Source organism: Chelonia mydas, chromosome 17 (assembly GCF_015237465.2).
Source record: "Chelonia mydas isolate rCheMyd1 chromosome 17, rCheMyd1.pri.v2, whole genome shotgun sequence".
NCBI lineage: Eukaryota > Metazoa > Chordata > Testudines > Cheloniidae > Chelonia > Chelonia mydas.
The window spans coordinates 11,202,155-11,223,414 of NC_051257.2; the positions used below are offsets into that span (position 1 = coordinate 11,202,155).

The following is a 21,260-nucleotide window of genomic DNA, read 5'->3' on the forward strand; positions in this document are numbered from 1 at the left end:
TTCAGGCACTGAGTTAATGTGGAAAAATATCCTCTATTCTGAGAAATATGCACACATCATGGTTCAGTCAGAATTTGACAGTATTGGGAATATCACCCATTTGAAAACGAGTACTTTTGTATTTTATAGGACTATTTTGTGGCCCTAAAAACGTCCCTACAACAGTGCCTGATTTTTGATTTTGTAAGTGTCGGTGTAAAAATGCTAGATGACACTTACCTATGGCACTAAATGGCTTTTCAGGCTGGTAGTTCTGCATTCACATACCTCAAACAGAAGCCAGACATCAATGGGGAAAGCAAAGTCATGCAGTGCCTTGATAGCAAGATACGATTTAGAAGGAAACTAACAAAGCCACTCTAAAGTCAGATCACTTGGCCTAGGCAAGTCTTCTGGCAGAAGTAGACTAAGGTATCTGGAGAAGCCTACTTAATCTCTGATGAAAGGCAGTGGGCACACGCATGGAACTCATCTTGCCAAAGCATGCACCATTACTGCAGATGGTCATGTTTAAACATTTTTATATATAGATATATATATATATCTATCTCAGCTTGAAGGGCCAAAATCCCAATAATATGTATGTAAGATCTTGACCACAGTTGTCAAGAACCTTTCACATAGGCCCAAATTCCACAGCTTGGTCTGAGGCTTAGTTAACAATGGACAATATATGGCTAAAAGAAAGCTGGGATAAACAGGAGACAACTTTCTTTGTTTCAACTATACATGAGATAAGCTCAGTCAGCATAACCCAAGATGGAGAGCAGTAATTGGGAGGCTTATCAGGAGTTACAGGCACAAAACACACGGAGAGGAGCCTTAAAGTCTGCTCCCTGGTTCAGGAAGAAGATAACAGTACATCCTCCCCAGATGCCAACCAGAGTTCAGGGAAAGGCCTAACATGATAGCATGAGTTATGGCATCCTCCCTCACAGATGCCAATCCTGGTTCGCAGAAACACAGTGGTAAACCCTAAACAATTGTTATTGCTGTGTACTGTTCACTGTTCTTTTTGCTTTAAACCCACCAGGAACGCACCTGTTGGCCAACCTGTCTGGAAAGAGCCACCTCATTTCTATGGATCTGAAATCAGGATTTAACTTACACATTGCAAAAGGAGAATTTTGAGGGAAAACACCTGTGTATTAGCAAAACATGTTAACCTGAGCTAGGGGCGGAGCCATTATGTAATCTTTTAGACTATTTGCTTATTGTGATAATTTTGTCTTGCGGCTAGAACCTATCCAGGGACTCGGGAACTCCCACCCCGTCGCTTCTCTCCGCCCATTGGCGCCCTATATCATCTATTTTAATCAATTGTTTAGCAGTGTCTCACTGAGCCTAATAAGCCAAGTGACACTCTGCCAGTGCTGTGCGTAATAAACCCTCGGTCTTGACTCTATATGGTGTCGAACTTCTGTTCCTTCACAGCTGAACAGCATTTTTGAAGTGGCAAAGACAGGGAGGAACAGTGTGAAGAGGAGCATGAAATAATAAAATTAAGTCCATTTACACCCTTATATTCCTAGCATTTTTGGAAGTGTCAGTGTAATTACTACCAAAAAAAGGACAAGAAAAAAAGAAAAGAAAAAAAGAAAATCTCCCCTCAGGAGGATCATCAATTAAAGGAGGCAATTTTCAACATTTCTGTTCCCCTGCCCCTCCCGACTTTCAGATGTAATACAAACGGTGTGACATCGAGACTTGCATTTCAGCCAAGCATAATGACAGGACTAAGGATGCACAGCAGGACCAGCTTACAGAGCAAAATAGATTTGAGTGTGATCAGCATAACACCATAATTCACAGGGTTGCAAGCAAAGAAACAAACACCAAAGGAAGCAGTTACTGTAATGCATAAGGCCTCTATGACAATCCTGAGGAACTCTTTAATTACCCATTTGACCTTGTCTCAGTTTATTTATTAAAATCCACAAGAGACCATTGCTGGAATAAATACAGTAAAGACAGAGACACCCACTGACTAGATGCTTGATACAAGACGGTCCTGTGAAGCACATATTCAAAAGCTGCCAGCAAACCTAAACAACCCTAAAGCAGGCAACTTGCTAGAATGGACTAGACAAAGTTCATTACAGATCCTTTAAGGCTAGATCCTCAGCTGGTATGAATCGGATGAGGGTCTAGTCCCAAAACCACAACAGCACTGAAACTTCTTCTATAGGTGATGTATAGGGAGGTAAAATTATTGTAACTAATTCAACACGACTGTTTGGTCAAACAGGGTTAATTTCTATGGCCTTGGATGAGAATCATAGAATATCAGGGTTGGAAGGGACCTCAGGAGGTCATCTAGTTCAACCCCCTGCTCTAAACAGGACTAATCCCCAACTAAATCATCCCAGCCAGGGCTCTGTCAAGCCAGACCTTAAAAACCTCTAAGGAAGGAGATTCCACCACCTCCCTAGGTAACACATTCCAGTGCTTCACCACCCTCCTAGTGAAAAAGTTTTTCCTAATATCCAACCAAAACCTCCCCCACTGCAACTTGAGACCATTACTCTTTGTTGTCATCTGCCACCACTAAGAACAATCTAGATCCATCCTCTTTGGAACCCCCTTTCAGGTAGTTGAAAGCAGCTGTCAAATCCCCCCTCATTCTTCTCTTCTGCAGACTAAATAATTCCAGTTCCCTCAGCCTCTCCTCATAAGTCATGTGCTCCAGCCCCCTAATCATTTTTGTTGCCCTCCGCTGGACTCTTTCCAATTTTTCCACATCCTCCTTTTAGTGTGGGGCCCAAAACTGAATACAGTACTCCAGATGAGGCCTCACCAATGCCGAACAGAGGGGGACGATCACACCCCTCGATCTGCTGGCCATGCCCCTACTCCTGGAATCCCATGGGGGTTTCCACCGAGACTGGTGTGTGCTTCCTGGCCCAGTTATTGTCTCATAAAACTTTCATTTACTGCACCAAGGCCTTGACCCAGCAAAGCACCTAAGCACATGCTTAAAAACTTTAAGCACGTGAGTAGTCTCACTGAAGTCCATAAGCTACGTAAGGAGCTTAAAATTAAGCATGTGCTTAAGTGTTTTGCTGGACTGAGACCTAAGCACAGCTCTGTTGGACTACAGTCTGGTGCAGTATATTTAAACTTTTTACCTGATGATATAAAAGTTCCCTTCTTTAAATCCACCATCAGTCCACTGCTGGAGGAAGGCTTCCTCCATTAAGCACTGCTTTCCTGACTCTTGTGATGTACCTATCCAAGCAACTCCCATCTGCTTGTGTCTCCATCTAGCTCACAGATGTCCTGTGTTTTGTAATCCCTGGGACTCCATTCTAAAGCCCTTGTAATGATTTAGAAATTGAGGCACGTGTGCTTAAGTGACTTCCCCAAGGTGACACAGCAAGACAGTGGCAGAGCCAAGAATGGAACCCAGGACATCTGAAGCTCAATACCTGTTCTAAACACTAGACAAGACTTCCTGTTGAACCTATTAACAACTGCCTCGAAATACCGGAGTTTCTAATTCTGAATGTGCCAGAGTTGCTCCCTCTGGCAAACATTCCCATAGTCTCCAGTGCAAATCAGATGAAGTCCTAATCCTTAAATAGCATGAAAACAGTATTAAGAAACGTGCCCAAACAGTAATGTGGTGATAAGCAGTGAAAGAGCATGAAAAACCATAATGAGCTCAAAAGGAGTAAGGACCATGTTAAATCAAGACTGGATATCTTTTTATAACAGATATGCTATAGCTGAACCAGAAGTTATAAGCTTGATGCAGAAATTGAGTGAGGAACTAGGTTTTGTTTTAGGCAGGAGATCAGATCATCAGAATGGTGTCTTCTGATCTTTAAAAAAAAATAATCTAAGAATTTTGTAGTCCGTAAAATATGCAAATACACAACCAGATCTGAAATGCATCCTTCAAATTCAGGACTCCAGTGAGCAGATGAACAAAGTGTCTGAATTTACTAGTGAGCTCACACATACATATCTGAAATTAACAGCCACAATTTAGAATGTGCAGCTATCAAGGAATTTTATACTGAAGTGAGAAAACCTGAAGTGTGCCCTAGGAGGTCAATAAATAATTAACAAGAAAAAAGGCAAGATGAGATACTCAAATGGGAAACAGTGATTCAGAGCAGTATTAGAAGAGAAGATTATGGCTGCAATAGCTAGACTTTGGCAGATAAAAGAAAACACTATGTAAAACCAAAGGACCCAAAATCCAAGACTACCAACTCATGAAGTCAAGATTTTAATCTAACTGTCCACACTCCATTCCAATTACAAATATCTTTCTTAGGTTAAGGGTAGTCATGTGGGAATCTGTTTCAGGCCCTGTTCCCACAACTTGATCTCTGTAGGCAGATGCCGTAACACAAAAATGGTGGCATTAGCTTTGTGCTGGCAGGCTGCACAGAGAAGTTTCAGGTGCCGAAGTTTCAGGTGCCTAGATCCCACTGACTGTCAACATGCACCCTCACTGTTAACATTAAAAACAGATCAAGAACATCTCTGAGTGATGTTAAAATCCTAAAGAAGTGCTACTGTAACACCGACAGACCCCAGTCATTGGTGGGCGGGATGGAACTGGGGACCTTTGGAGCTTAGTGCATGAGCCTATAAAGCATGAGCAAAGAGCCAACTGGCTGTTAGCTAAGGCTGTAGAGCAGACTCATTTTCTCTCTCTCTAAGTGGTCTCAGTGCCACTAGATGGGACAGAACACCACACCCAGAAGGTGTGTGGGTTACACTACCATACTTTTTCCCATTTGTAGTGAACTCAGAAGTTGACTTTGAATGTTTCATCTAATCTTTATTCTAGAATAGACCCTTCCTTATCATTAAATTGCAAATGCCTTGGAGCAGGGAGAGAAATCTTTGAGTGTCTGGAAAGTGCCTGGCACTATAGTATATATATATATATCACCACTAATACTATTAGTGAAGAGTAGGCAAGATCCTCAGCTGGATTCATTAGGGTAGATGAGATGACAATTTTCACCAACTGAGAATCTGCCCCTTTGACTTCAGAGGAGCCATGCTAATTTATACTATACTGAAGATATAGTTCTACAACACTAATGATTAGAGCTGGTCGGGAATTTTCTGATAAACCCACTATTTCCCTATGGGGAAAAAAGGTTTAGGCGAAACCTAAACTGGTAGCAAAACAGTGTCAAGTTTGACAAAATACCCAACTGCATACAAAAAAAGGTGGCTGAAAAAAATTATTGAAATAAAGTTTCACTTTTTCAAGCTGAAAAGGACTTTGTTTTGAAATTTTTGAAAATTTGCACTAAAAAAAGTCAACATTGAAACGTTTAGAAAATGATCCAAATGAAACATCTGACCCTAATCCCCATTATTTTTAATATATTCAGGTTGCAATTTTTTCCCCCACAATTTCAACTTTTTGTTCCAATTCAGGACAGGAAAAAAAATCCAGAAGTGTTGAAAGACTCGAGTGCCTTTTCTTTAGCAGAACATTTCCCCCTTTAAAATTCTGGTCACTTATTAACTGTTTTGTAATTTGCTTGGTGCAATCCATAAACTCCAACATGATACTCTTCACACAGTATGCTACTGCATACAGTGAAGTCTGTTTGGTAAGCTTGGGGACTGTATAAGATACAGATAGGGACATTTTCAGTGGTGCATACAACTCCAATTACAAAAGCAACATGTGTGCTTTGAATTTTCCAGGCAGATATTGTTTTCCATAGGTTTCTTTTTTTTTTTTTAAACTGATTTTTGGACATTGGCATAGGAACCTATTAACTTCAAAAGGTTTATAGCCCTCCGAATATTTGGTTTTATTTTTCAAGTTCTCAAACGGATATTATAGTGCTTCCCAGCATGGTAGCCCTACTAAGCTTTTATTGCTTGCTATGCACTTTGCTTTTGACATTGTAAAGGTGAATAGAAAATATAAAGTTTTGATGGTAAAATACAATTTGTCATTCGATATGGCATATTATAAACCTCTCCATCACTGCATGATGTATTTGACACTGGGAGCCAGCCAGGAGTGAAAGTAACTGAGACCACTTACTGGTACGGGGTGAGGCAGCTCCGGCCTTGGGCAGAAGGGGGTCAGCATCCCCCAACCTTCCAGGCTGCCTGGCCTGCGCTGCCCAGGGCTCCAGGGTTTATTTAAAGGGCCTGGGGCTCCGGACACTGCTGCTGCAGTAGCGACATCCAGAGCCCCGGGCCCTTTTAAATTGCCAGCCCCAGGGCAGCTGCTCACTTTGCCCCCCCACCCCGGCCCATCGGGGTGGCCCAAAAGGGACAGGGACATTAAAGCACTCCAGGGTCCTTTGCTGCAGCAGCGCTTTAAGGATCCTTTAACGTTGCTGTCTCTTCCCACCCTCCCTCAGTGGCCCTGCCGGTAAGGACCCTACCAGCAGGGCCGCCGACAGGGGAGGCAAAAGGAGCAGGCAGGGCTTTAATGGAGGCTGGGTATGGGCCGGTGCGGGTTCTTACCGATACGCACTACTGGCCTGTACTGGCTTACGTTCACCCTTGGAGCCAGCTCCTCAGCTGGGGGTCAATCAACTCAGCTCTCTTGACTTATCTGAAATCTGCCTGCTGGGAGGTTCTTAAACTTTGCTCTGAAGTATCCAGTACTGGCTGATGTCAGAAACAGGATGCTGGACTAGGCGGACCTTGGGTCTGCTCAGTATAGCAATTCCTATTTTCCTGTGTCCCTATGATTTTAGTGGTGCTATGCTGATTAACACCAACTGAGGATCAGGGCCACTATTTTTGTGTCTTACTGAACTCCTGCCTAATATGTATTCAGGTGGATGGAAGCCAAAGTTTCTCTCTTCACTAGGTCATTATATTATATATTGTCCATATTTCATAGATCACACTGCATATTTCATATATCACACTGCAATCTTTTTTGTTGTTGCTGTTGCTATTTAATCAGTCACTTTAGTGCACTTCTACCAACAGTTTTCTTTGAAGTAATGCTAACCTTGCCAAGTCAGATAAAAGATTATCTAAACAGACTAAAGTGAGAGGAACTCCCATTTTAAAAAAAATAATTGCCTTCTGTGTACTTACTTTCATCTGCTTGATCTTAAATTAGTTGGCAGTCTGCAGTAGACAAAGTAGGTCATTCATAGAACGTTTGCATAGGTATTGGTAATTGGTATATTACAGAAAGTGAGAATATACATATGTTGAAATAATATGAAGGTCGTGGCACACAATGACAAACACCAAGTGAAAGGAGATACACTTTTCCCTGGGGATACTACTGAACAGAGATTTTATACTGACTAAGGCTGGATTTAAAAAAAAGAACACTAGTGGTGATTAGCCTGTAAATGGAAGGATACAGACTATTGATGCGCGACTACTTGAAATTCAAAAGGTTTTGCATTATATTAGGCGGTCCCATTCTCCTAAACTTAGACATAGGACTTAAAGACAAAGGGTCCCTTTTCCCAAGTGGAAATTAAATTAAAAATGGACCTCACAAACCTGCCAAATCTGAACCAAAATTCTCCAGTGCAATTATGTCTGCCTGAGTCTGCAGAAAGCCTAAAACAGCAGCTCAAAAACAAAACAATTCAAACTGCTTCCATTCATCAGACTGGTGTGTTGACTTTAACTTAATGACAATTTAAAATGTCAGTGTTAACCATTTTGCTGCTGATCAAAGCACATAAAAGATAGAATAGAGACAAATCATTTTATGAAGATTGCCTACTGTGAATGGCATATTGACATTTTGGTATCACAAGTGGATAGAGTTTGGTTTGTAGGTGGAGATTGAGAAAGCACTACTAATTTTTCCCCTTGTTCCTCTGATAGAGGAAAATATTAATTTTCATGAAGCATCTGAAGGACTGATTCTAAGCTCAATTTCTCGTTTCATACGGATGAAGCTTTCGTAAAGCTGCTCCTAACTTTCACTGGTGCGAGATCATAAGGAAGCCAAGAGTAGAACAGAGGAATAACTCTCTCACATGATTTGGCACAGATGATAAATAATGGTAACGCTAAGACACCAGATATCAGATAAATAGATTTCACTTAATTCATACAGAAGGAGGATTTAATGTCATCTGTCTGAATAGGATAAAGGAGACGCTTACCCATAATATTCAAGAGAATTGCTCTTTATTAGGGATTCAGTAAATGTTCCAAGTCTTTGAGATACCTACTAGGTACTGAAGCCAATGGTTCTGTCTATCTGTGGTACAGCTATTAATAAATAGCCCCAGCTCACAGACAGACAATCCTTATCAGTAGATCTCTAAGCACTTTACAAAGTAGGTAGGCATCATTATTCCCATTTTTATAGATGCAGAAACTGAGGCACAGGGAGGTGAAGTGACTTGCCCAAGAAACCCAAAAGGCCAGTGAATGAGCAGGGGATAGAACACAGTGCTCTTGAGTAGTGTCCAGTGCTCTACCCACTAGGCAACACTGCCTCATCATCACAGTATTTGAGCTCCTTCCAATCTTTAATGTCTTTATTCTCAACACCTTTGTGAGGTGAGAAGTGCTATTATCCCCATTTTATAGATGAATAATAGAGGCACAGAGTGGATGTCTACTCTGCACACTAAACCTGGTCTGACTCTGGTTTGAGCCCAAGCCCCTATTCCTTCAAACACACAAGTCAGTCTGATTCAGGTCCTGGGTCACAAGACCCTGCCGGGGGATGGGTCAGAGCCCAAGTCCAACCGTGAGTCAGGTCCAAGCCCCTCATTTCACAGTGTGAGTGCAGATCAAGCTGCAAACCCAGGTCAGAAGGTCTGCATAGTATAGCGTGGACATGTTAGCACAGGTGTGACATTCTGGTCCAGCAATTGTAAACCCATGTTTACAATGCAGTATGCATGCTCAAGCACAGACTTCAAAACACCAAGTCCACAAGGCCAGGTCCCACACCCCCAAGCTTAGTGTGCAATGGAGATTTACCACCTGAGGCTCTCCCAAACTCACAGAAATTCTGTGGCACAGGAAGGAATTACGGCTCGATCTACATTAGCTGAATAACTGGCTCCACAAGTAGCTTCTCCAGGGAAGCAATTCAGCTCTGAGCACTGAACGAGTCCAAGGCCTATGCACCACTTAAGTCCAACTTAAGCCTTCAATATAGAGAGTTTAAATGAGAATTTGGGGGCATGGATCAGCATTCATGTCACGCTCCTTGTCAGTACCCGGCCTGGGCCAGGGAAGCTAATGATCCAACCAGCGGACCAAATTCGGTGATGAATCCTGGTTACGTGTCACCTACGGCAGATTGTGCATATGCTAAGAAGAATGGGAGTTAAGTGGAATATCAACCTTGTGCTGATCCTCTGCATAGGGATGCATTTGACTGAAGGCGATGAATCTGGGGTGTCTACAAAAAAGGAAGGGCTTTTTTCCCCATGTTCTTTAATAGAGTTTTATCAGAGGGAGCTGTGTAAGACTCAGGCAATAACTTAAGAATTTCTGCCAGTAGAAGACATTTAATGTCAGTTAGTTAATTTTCTAGCTTGGTAAAAACCTGAAGGGATGCTCACAGCTTTATCATGTGTGCGAAAGAATAATTCTAAGCATTTAACATGCAGAGGCACACTGATTTTCTCCCTCCCCCCGGCATTCCTCATACCCCTCCTCTACCACCCCACCCCCAAAAAAGCCATTTAAACAAGATCTCTGTGGAGGTTAAGATCATGCACCATCATACCAGGAGTGGCTTCCGCGATTGACTTGGTAAGCGGATTAACAGCTGTGAAATTCATCTGGATGATATGCAGAATCCCACAGATGGTGATCAATGCCAAATCCGAGTCATTGCCTCACATTTGACAGTTTTTCGTTTCAACATATACGTATATAACCTCTCACAGATATTAGAGGCATGTAATTAAAATAGAAAATGCTGAAGAACCCATATTTGCCCTTAGGACCAATACCAGCCTTCCTGTCAGGGCCCAGCTGACTCAGACTATGTGAAGACTTGGCAATCAGCTTGTCACTCCTCAGAGGCTCACAAAATGTCGTTCCTTAGGCAACCGACATCTACAGATGCATTATTGTAGGGATGGCCCTTCAAACGACATGAATAAAACAATTTAGGGTTTTTTTTTGTTTTGTTTTGTTTTTTTTAATATAAAACACACACTCATGTGGGGCTCAATTCTCCCTTGCCTCTACCTTCTGTAGTCACACCCCCGCTTTCTGCAGGTGTATAACCTGCTAATCAGAGTGGCAGCATTTTACACTCATTTGGCAGTGGAGTAAAATGTGCAAGGCTCAGGACAGCATATAATCAGGCTGAGAGATTTGGGGCCCAACCCTGCACCCCTCAATGGATGTTTTGGTACTGACTTCAGTGGGAGTGGATCAAGATCATGCCATGTGAACGGATGGCAATGAATGCTACAGAAAGCAGCAGTGCCATTCTTTATCCACATGGGCTCCCCACAGAAAATAATCTCACATTCAAGGTTTTGGGGCCATTTACACCAAGGATTCTTTAAATCACTCTGGCAATTAAAAGGGACCTTGGAGGAGGGAAGAGAGAAAGAGAGAAAATCTGGCCCTCAGTCTTTATACTCAAGGTGCTTAATGATCTGGGGGCCAAGGTACCTCAAAGATTTCCTAAAGCAGTTAACAGCTTCATTCTTCTGGCACAATGCAATTGTCTCCTGGAAGCAGAAGTGAAAGGAAGCCTGGCTTCCCTAGGCCGGTGATTTAAAGGGCCCGGGGCTCCCTGCTGGGAGCCCCGGGCCCTTTAAATTGCCACCCGAGCCCCGCTGCTGGAGCCCTGGGGTAGCGGCGGCAGGGCTCTGGTGGTGATTTAAAGGACCAGGGGCATTTAAAGGCCCCGCCTCTTCCGGTTGAGGCCACATTTCCTGCTCAGGCCTCCGGCGTACCAATAAGTCCTTTAATTTACTTTCACCCCTGCCTGGAGGGGTTAATTTTGTTTATGCAACTAAACCTTGCGGGGGGGCTAGTTTAAAGACAGTGAGCTTCTGCAGTACCTAAGAACTGCAACAAGCCTCCCCACTCCAGCATGAAATATGAGACCAAGCTTCATTCCCAGGCCTGTGATCATTAATTCATTTTAACTGCTGAAATCCGCCACACAGAGAATATTAGTATTTCTGCATACCTCTTTCCACACTGAATAATTCTACCAGTAATTATTACGAGTGACATAATACCATATTGCCGAACAAGGAAAACAGAGCCAAACCTGCTCCCTGAAAAACCCACAGCACAGATCTAACCTGCTACCCACGTAGGCATTAATCACAAACTCAGAGCTGATTGAAAAGCCTAGTCAAGTGATTTCTCTCCGCTGTTCTTATGTCTGGGACATAAGAAATACAATTTACCAATTAGTGATAATAGATCTTGCATCACAACAGCTTACCTATGTGGGCACAAGAGAGGGAGAAAGAAACAGGATATAAAATAGTCATGACTTTTTTCCTCCATTTTCAAAATTGTCTTCTCTCCCCTTCAGAGAGGGACTTTAGAACCATTTGGAAGACATAAAAGCCTGTACAATCTTTGCCATGTTTTTAATATGCAAATACAACTTTCTTTGAGAGTGGCTTATTTTGGATTGGCTTAACCTTGTTCCCAATTGACTTAAACCAAAATTAGATTGTCCACACAGATGTTTACACTGGTGATTTTTAAAACTGATTTAAACAAACATCTTAAATTCTGTTGCTGCAACCCTGAATGCATGTAAACCCTAAACTAAACTGCAATAAGCCAGTCAAACCAAAATAAGCATAGCTGCACACAAACGTATAATGGTTTAACTGTATGTGTTTACAAACAGACATTACATTAAGTTGGTGCAGGCCTGTGTGCGGACAGGCCTGACTCTTTACCAGTACACCAGCAGAGGCATTAATTTACTCATTAATAAGGTCTCAAAGTATAATTACACTCTGAGCGGAGCTATATTTGGAATTATTTATTCACCCTAGATAGAAGGCTGGAGTCGTATTATTTTAAAGTTTGTTCTTTTATCTTGGCTTCAGATGAAACTGCTACAGATTTATCAACAGCCTCACATTTTCCAAGTTTCCAAGGTTCTTGCATTATTCAAAAGATAACCCTTTCTGTAATTCATTCTTTACAGTGAATAGGCAGCTTACAAGATTATTCTTAACAAGAAGCAGTAGTGTAGGTACAATAGCTGACTTGCCTGATAACATATACTGTTCTAGCCATGGGAGATGCAGATACAGTAGTATACTTTCAGTCACCGGTTGTACAGTAGAATAGGTATTTTGATAACAGCCTTACGACAGGCCAATAGAATATTGGACTAGATCCTACTCTGTTCTCTCACTGATTGCATAAAGGTGGGAGGAAAATGAATGGAGAGATGCTCCACACACAACATGCACTAGAGCAGAATCTCTCCCAAGTGCTCAAGTGAAAGGACCAGCCAATGCACTAGTCAGGCCCACAAGCAACAAGTCTGCCCAGTTGTGTGTTCCCTCAGGATTGCTCCACAGATCCCTGTCCTGGCCAGCCAGCCGGCCAGCCCCATAGGATGCTTCTTCGGACATCTCTCTCCTAATCAATATTCCCTGGACAAAGGAGATTTTTAATTAATCACTTGTATGCACAAATATGCACATAAAGAAACAAATTGCTAAGACTCAAAGCCCGGACATGTAAACACAGGAGGAACAGTGCAGCTGAGCCACAGCGGGGGAGTATGGGGAAGGATTCTACATCAGGAGGATTAAATCCCAACTCTGCTCGCAGTCGCACCAGGAAAGTGAGCAAAACGCAACATCCTTCAAGATGGCACTGCCTGATCCCTTCTCTACTCAGCTATGCCACTTCCCGCTCACTTTGGGATGGATCACCTCAAATATACAAAATGGCAGCATCCTCTGTGTTACATAAGCGCAGGGGCGGTGATTGTTCCTAACCCCCATTCAGGGAGTGCAAAGTAGACAGAATATTCCATCAGGTTGAGTCACCATTCCCTCTATATTCTTATTCTATAGCATTTTACAGTAATGTAAATGGTGCAGGGCAATGGAGAATCTGGTCCTTCATACTTTCTCCTTCCTCCCCGCCCAGTGGCTTATAGAACCTTGCATGTGTAGGAAAATGTAATGTCATCTATGACATTTTGAACTGAGGCCTTTAACTATGTACAATATCTTTACACTGCAGCTTGACATGTAACTTTCTTTAGCATGTTCCCTCCAGGAAATAAGGCTTAGGAAAGATGCTTTTCCTTTCTTCATTTTCCATCCTGCCCTCTACCCAACCACCCTAGCTTGATAGACACTTATAAGCAGAGTTCAACCTGATGCTCAACAAGAAATGCGTGCTTAAATGCTCCACGCACCAGTGTTTAACAAGGATTTAATGATTTTAAAAAGTGTTTTTAATAAGTTGTAAATGTATTTTACAAAGTCCTTTCGCTATTTATAATAAATGCAGCCAATGAAAAGCAATCATTACACTGAATAATTTTTGCCTGTTTAAAAGTATATTTTGTTTATCATTCTTCCAGAAGGGTGCACAAAATACACTTTTCAGGAAAAATGACTTGATACCGACATACAGCAGAACTACAGAGCATCAGGTTTCCTCCTAGGTTCATATAGTTTGTGCATAACTCTTTATTTGCACAGATTTTTTTAAAAAAATATTCAGAAACCGATACTGGCAACAAACAAGAGTGATTATGATAACTGGGCCAAACTAATCTCTGGTGTAACTTAGCTCCAATGGCATTACAGCAAGGATCAGTTTGGCCCTATGTTTAGCTTTGTATAAGCATAGAATAAAGTTCAGGGGAAAGAGGAAGGGGAAATTAATCATTTTTCTGTGTGTGGTAAGAATGAAAAACTTCCAGGATCAGCGTTAATAAGTGCTGTGGTGGTCCTTAGGACTCCCAGCCATAGACCAGGACAAACAGAATAAGATCAGGGTCCAATTTTTTTCTAGACAACAATACGTTAAAATGCACTATGGAACGTTTAACGCATACCAGCAGGGTCCCCACAGACCATTAATGTGCAGCATGTTAGTGCAGGTTAGAAACCACATCCCCATAGTGTGCATTACCCCCCATGTAGACAAGCTCTAAGAATCAGATTCAGTGGACCTGATTTTCTCCTGCCACTCATGGTAAGTGATGAATATTATCCTTCTGCACTACATTTACTACAATGGTGCAAGGCAATGGAGAATCTGGCCTGTTGTCTGTCCTTTTAGTCTGTACTGAAAATATTTTGCCTTCTGTTTCTTCTGTGCAATTAAATTGTGATGAATTAGAATATAAAATAGCTCTCTTAGTAATATATAGTACTTATAGCATTTACTATGCTTGATGGTTCTGTCACCATAACCATATTGTGATCTATAACAAGGATGAAAATTAAAAGGATTATATTAGTCACTTTTAAATGCCCACTGACAGGTTTACCCACATTTACAATCATTGCTTTTACCATGTTCAAACGCATTCATAAATTCGGGCTAATTAATTTTATTTAACCCCTCTGCTCAGTTTTCTTTTGGTATAGCAAACAGCAAGGGACTTTTAAAGAAGAAAAATGTTACACCCATTTCATCAGTACATCCTGTGGGCTTGGATTTTTAAACACACTTAGATGCTCAGCTCCCACTAGGTGAAATCCTGGCCCCATTGACACAATGGCAGAAATCCCATTGAGTTCAATGGGGCCAGGATTTCATTTGTTACATTTAGTGAGATTTGGCATCTAAACTTCCTTGGTCTCTTTTGAAAACCCCAGTACAGTCCTTACACAAATACTCAATGCTCAAATAAATTGGTTAGTCTCTAAGGTGCCACAAATACTCCTTTTCTTTTTGCGAATACAGACTAACACGGCTGTTACTCTGAAACCTACACAAATACTCTGACTCTAGTGGGATTTTTTCCCTACAGGCTAGATTGGGGGGACGATATAGGGAGAAGGGGACAAGCTTTTTCCACCTTGCAGGGCTACCCAGGGCTTATACTGAGTAACGTGGGAGTGCACCAGGGACTTGATCTTGCACTATTTAAATGAATGGAAACTTTAATGTTCCCTAAAGCCAATTCGTGTCAACAAGGGGGCAGAAAGTGAGCAAAAAAAAGCAAAGCAAAGCATAGCCATAACTTCACCCTCGCCTCCTCCTCCCCCAGTACATTGACTTGCAGCGAGTGCAGGGGGAGGCAGGAGGGGTTGACTGCTTTGGAGAAGAGCAGGGAGTAAGCTGACCCCTGAATAGGTCTGTAGCAAATAATTTGCTCAAATGGCTGTGGAAGAACTGTACTTCAGGGGGATAGCTCTGATGCTTTCTGCCTCCTGGTCTTCTCCTGGGGGGTGGTACATCTGCACATTTCCCCTTGTTCAGACCTGTACATAAAGCACAGTCTCACCTTATGTAAGGAATGCGAGAGCAGAGCCTCAGAAAATGTCACTGAAGTAGAAATCTAGCCAAGAGTTTATGCAGCTTCATATTCTCTGACTTGGAAGAATTGTGGGAACTTGAGAAACAAAGCCGGACTAGTAAATTCACTTTTTGAATTTTAAAGAAGCACACACACACACGTGTAGTTCCAGACTTTTCTAGTGAGCAGTTACACTTCGTAAACTTGTCTTCATTTAAATCCCATCCAATCAAGCTACCATAAAGTAAAAGGAATATCGGGTCTTCCAAAGATGGAGCAGCAGTGGTGCAGAACATGCCCGTACAACTGGCGACAGCTGGCAAATGAGTGTTTTTGTTTTGGGCTTAACCAGATTTATTTTTCAGGAGGAGGGTAGGGTTTTCAAAAAAAATTAGCATATTTCTATCCTCCTCCCCCCCACAGCTGATGGGAGTTTTCAGTAACATGCAAGAGGGCCAAATTGTGGCCACATTACATCGGTGTAAATCAGGAGTGACCTTTGAAGTCAATGGAATTACTCATGAAACCAATTTTAGTGGGACCAGAATCAGGCCTACAAAATAAAGTGCTGATATGAACGGCCAAATCATGGGCCTGTGGAAATCCATGGAAGTTTTGCCACTAAATGGAATATGCCCTTTGCCAACAGCATCTATGCATAAAGCAGATCTGTTACACTCATTCAGATCTTATTCCTAGTTTCATGTGCCAATTCACGAGGGACAGTCCCGATTTTGGGGTCTTTTTCTTATATAGGCTCCTATTATCCCCTCACCCCCGTCCCAATTTTTCCACACTTGCTGTCTGGTCACCCTATAATTCACCCTCTTTCCTTCTTGATAGTGATGGAAGAGAATTTGGGCAGGACATTGTTTTGGATGGAATTGGTTGAGTACAGGTGCTGCCATCTGTCTGATAGTCTCCAGGATTTTAAATGCCTCCCTCCCTCGGCTCTTCACCAGTCCTCAATTTTGGCCTGTGGGTAGTTTGTTCCTTTACCATTTGTAGGAGACACAGAACCCATGGTGGTAACGATAGAGAGAGACACACCAAAGCCCTTAGTATAGTGGTGGTATAGGTTCTCCTACACCCCTGGCTGATCCCACATTTAATGTCTCAGTAGCACTGCAGTTTAAGTTGCCAAAACTGGGTCCCACTCACTCAAACATCCTACCATTCAGTGACTGAATTTTGAGGGGTTTTGCCATCATTTGTGCCGGGTCTATGAAGACAGTTTCCATGCTGTTTTCTGGTCAGGTCCCCCTGAAAGCCAGAGATGGGGCTTGATCCTGCACCATTAAAGCTACGAAGAGTTTTTCCATGGACTTGAATTGGAGCACAGAGTAAATGGATGGCAGCAGCAGCAGAAGTAGTGAGCACTTCTAACTCAAAGCCTGATTGATTGCATAGGAGAAGTAGGAACCAACAAGGCACATTCTGGGGTGGCAGCACCTAAGGGGGCTCACGCATGTGTGACCCATGACCTGGCAATGGCACAATTCCCAGTTTAGAGTACTCATGCACCAAGTGTGAATGATTTAGAGTAGATGCTGACCAGAGCGTGGACGCTTATTAAATAAGGGAAAACGTGCACTCATTTTGCATAGTTCAACAAGTCAGCATAAAGTTTTCAGTCATTACCCAGCCAGAGATAAGCAAGATAAAACCCATCAGTCTGACTGGTCAAGGAAACAAAAATCTGTAATAAAAAAATCATATGTAACCTACACACCTCCTGGGTGTGGTGCTCTGTCCCCTCTAGTGGCACCAAAACCACTTTATCTCTAAGGGCCATACGGCTTTTCACTCATGCATTTAGCTCCAGAGGTCCCAGTTTCGATCCCGCCCGCTGACAACCAGGGTCTGTCAGCGTTATACATACAAAAATAAATATGCTAGCCTGTGGGCCTTTTCTTCTTGTAAAGGCTTGTAAAAGCTGTGGGCTGTTTTTCATGGTCTGTGTATATAAAAACATCCTCACTGTATTTTCCACTTTATGCATCCGATGAAGTGAGCTGTAGCTCACGAAAGCTTATGCTCAAATAAATTGGTTAGTCTCTAAGGTGCCACAAGTACTCCTTTTCTTTTTGCGAATACAGACTAACACGGCTGTTACTCTGAAACCTTTCTTCTTGTAGTCCATCTTCCACTGCCAATAAGGTAAACCCACTACATCTGTCCCCTTCTTGTGGTGGCTGGGCCCTAGAGAAGTTCATGAGCCTGGCTACAGCATAGGCTAACAGAATTATGTCTTTTAGCTCAGCTGGTAGAGACTCATGCTTTAAGATCCAAACATCCCAGCTTCTCTCTCTGCTGATGACCCACCCAGAGCAGGTCATGAGAATACATTCTATGGCTCATATTTTCAAAGTTGATGAGTGATTTCAGCTGCCTCACTGTTTGGGCCTCCAATCTGAGGCACTTGCAGAGGGCTGGAGCTCAGCAGTTTCTGAAAGCGATTCCCATTTGTACACCCAAAAAAGGAGACTCTCAGAATTACCGGAAATTTTTGAAAATGTAAGTCTAGCTGATTATTCTGTAGGGTTTCAGTCCCTGGCATATTCTCTAGTAATTATTGTGGAGGATGGCTGAATTAAATGAGATGTATGGTCAAGAAATAGTATTTCCAGAATTTGAGTGCAAGAAAATAATACTGTATGTAGTTGATGAATACCAGAGACACTCAAGAATGAAAATGTGCAGAAATTAAGTTACCCATTCTATGGCTAGTTTACACCGAATTTCCAAAATTGTTTTGTTTTGGAGACACTTTATGCATGCCATCTTTAATTATGATCATCATAATAGGCTGCCATACGAACTAAAGGCAAAGGTAAAGCTTTAAAAAAAAAAAAAAAAAAAAGGGTGTCTTTACATTGCTTGCAATGTCCTCAAAACAGATACATGAGGGTGCTGGACAACAGAGCAACCAGCTTTTTGCTGCATATTTTACATTACTGATTTAGAAGCTACCTCCCTCCTCCACCTAGATGCTCAAGTGCATGAGGTGAAAAGGGTTCTGGCAGCCATAAATCAGGTGCAAAATAGCATTGCTGGCAGGTAGATGGCATCTTGCCTTAGCACAAAGTGCCATCACTATACCTATCTAGCATTGGAGGGAATGGCTGGTGGGTAGCGGGCTGTAGTTCGCTAGAATGGAGGAGTGGACATGCTCATGGCCCTGTAAGGAAATACCATTCAATACCAGGTGGGGACAGGGGAAATCTGTACTAAATATCCTCCTTCTCCTGAGGTCTTAGTGTTAGCACCTGTGACATTGAGCCAAAAAAAGGGTTAAGCAACTAGCTGGACCATGGTCATAGCAGCACACAGCAAGAGAAGCAGGATCTTGCACACTGGACAGGTATCCAGCTATGAGACCCTATTTGCACTGTTTAGGCCTATAGCCATAAGGCCAGGATCCAGCCTGTGGTAAACCTGGATATTTATCTGTCTACTCCATACAAGGTGACTGTAGGATCTCTCATTAATAGGTAGTTTAAACACTAAAATTACATTCAGCAAAATGCAATGAAGTCTTCCATTTTTCATATAAAAAAATAGCAGTTCCTTTGAATACTAATAGGCTCATCTTTTCCTTGTAAGCCATGGTTCAGATTTGTAATCAGATATTGAAGGAGGAAAAAGGGACCTCAGTTCGGACAGCCAAATAATTTTACTGTTCAAAAGTTTTTGGAACCTTTCAAAGTATAATGCCCAACAATTTGTATTCCAAATACCTCCCTTATAAACTCAAGGATTGCTAAAGGTTACGTATCTCAGTTTTAACACCAGTGACCTTTCCGCAAATTAGTGACACAAACACACACCGATGAGATCATATCTTTGACAGAGAGCAACATTTTAGTAACTTTGATATGTGCTCTTATCCAGTAGGACTTCTACTTCTGTGGTATTAGAAGAGAAAAGGAAATCCCATTAAGTTTTATTAGAGAAACTGTTATTCAGCCTCCAGCTATGTGAATATATTTGAGCACTACACAGAGTACGCCGTGAAAAGAAGAGGGTATGAAATGAAAATTCAGAAGGAAGAACAGGAATCTAAGCAACTATGGAATATAATCCCATCCACAATGTAGTGCTGATTATAATTCTATGTCTTGGACATAAGTGAAGAAGACCGAATTAAGATTTGGAGGCTATACATGATTTAAAACTGTGCTTACACTAGCTGAGGATCTGGCCCAGTATGTGTGAATGGCAGGGACTGAATGATTTATATCTTGCCTATGGTTTGTAAGTGTCCAAAATGCATTTACAGGATTCTTCCTTCCTCTCACGGGTCAGAATAATTTACCACAAAATAAAATGCATGATCAGGATTAATTGTAAAACTTCCTGCGCATACAGTATTTCCAGAGAATTGCTGTAAGTATACAGGATGTTGGAAAGTTAACACTTTAAATATACTACACAGAGGCTCAGAGAGAGAGAGAGAGAAGGAGTTAAGAATTTGTGCTGAGATCATTCAGATCCCAATCCTGTGAGATGAGTTCTCTTAATTCCAGGCACCTTCACCTTGAAGGATCAGGTTCCAATTGTCTGATGGTAGTAACAAAAGCAGGAGGGAAACAGTAAGAGAAATCTTACTGAAAAACTAAAAATTATTTAGTTTAAAAGATAAAAAGGAAGGGCCACAGGGAGCACATTGTGCGATATAGCTCAAGTGACAGAAAATCCTTTCAATCCTAAAACATCACAGAAGATCAAGTGTCAGCGGAAAAGGAAAAGCAATCAGAGAAAATGCCTTCCAGACACCACTATGTTTAACCAAATTTACTAGTTGTCTCATGTCTAGCTCCTAACAATCCAGGACACACAACAACAAGGGATGACATCTAAATTCTTATCATGTACCCATCTTAATACTGGATCCCCTTAACAAGAATATTAAAGTAAACATAAGACAACCTTTATATCTTCTCTGTATCTTTCACCAGGACTCCTTACAGGTAGGATATTTCATTAGAGACTGGTAACACACAAAAAAACACCAAAAATCTTGAGATGCTCAAAAGTTTGAGTTTCAATTCCCCCCCACACACACACAAAAAAGACCCCAGCAATATACTGTGAAAATATTCATAAAAAAAGGAGTGTTTCCATTTTTCATCCAGCTCTACAAATATCAAAAGGAAAGAAACCACTATTTCATTTTCTTCTACAAAAAGACTGCTCTGGTCCAAGGCAAGCCGGGGGCTTATCTATATGCACCATTAGTGCACAAGCTGGGGTGTAAATCTACCCCATACTAGCCTGCCCCACTCTACGTGAGCATGTGGACCCTGCTACTATGCACTGGAAGTTCCCTAGTGCACTTCAGTCTAATCCCATTTCAAAGTGGGTGGTGAAATCAAAGCAGCACACTGTAGAAATTTTAGTACATGGCAGCAGGGTTGACATGGTCACGTAGAGTGGGGCAGGCTAGTATGGGGTAGATTTACACCCCAACTTGCTGTGAACCACGTCTGAATAGACAAGCCCTGTCTGAAGATGCATGCCCATGTTTAATCTTCGTTCCAGATCCTACAGCAGTAGTGGGCAATCTGTAGCCTGTGGGCTGCACACACTTGCGGCCCGCGGGCCACTAGACCGTTTGTTTACATTTGCATGGGCGCCCACAGCTCCCAGTGGCCACGGTTCCCAGTTCCCAGCCAATGGAAGCTGTGGGAAGTAGTGGCCAGGCCCACGCTGCTTCCCATTGGCCGCGAACAGCAAATCGCGGCCACTGGGAGATACAGGTGGCCATGCAAATGTAAACAAATGCTCTGGTGGCCACCGCTGTCCTACAGTCTGGATGGATTCCTGCACCCATATAGGGCACCACTGGCTTCAG

At 42.2% G+C, this 21,260-nt stretch overlaps 1 long non-coding RNA gene across 1 annotated transcript in view; it reads right to left on the reverse strand.

The window, feature by feature from the left end:
- Positions 1-20,467, reverse strand: part of LOC122463222 — a 37,725-nt gene extending 17,258 nt beyond the window's left edge. The window contains exons 1-2 of the long non-coding RNA XR_006286388.1: positions 20,336-20,467; positions 14,325-14,362 (exon numbers count right to left, since the gene is read on the reverse strand). This is a non-coding gene — a long non-coding RNA (uncharacterized LOC122463222). The remainder of the gene's footprint in view (positions 1-14,324; positions 14,363-20,335) is intronic.
- Positions 20,468-21,260: the final 793 nt, after the last annotated feature.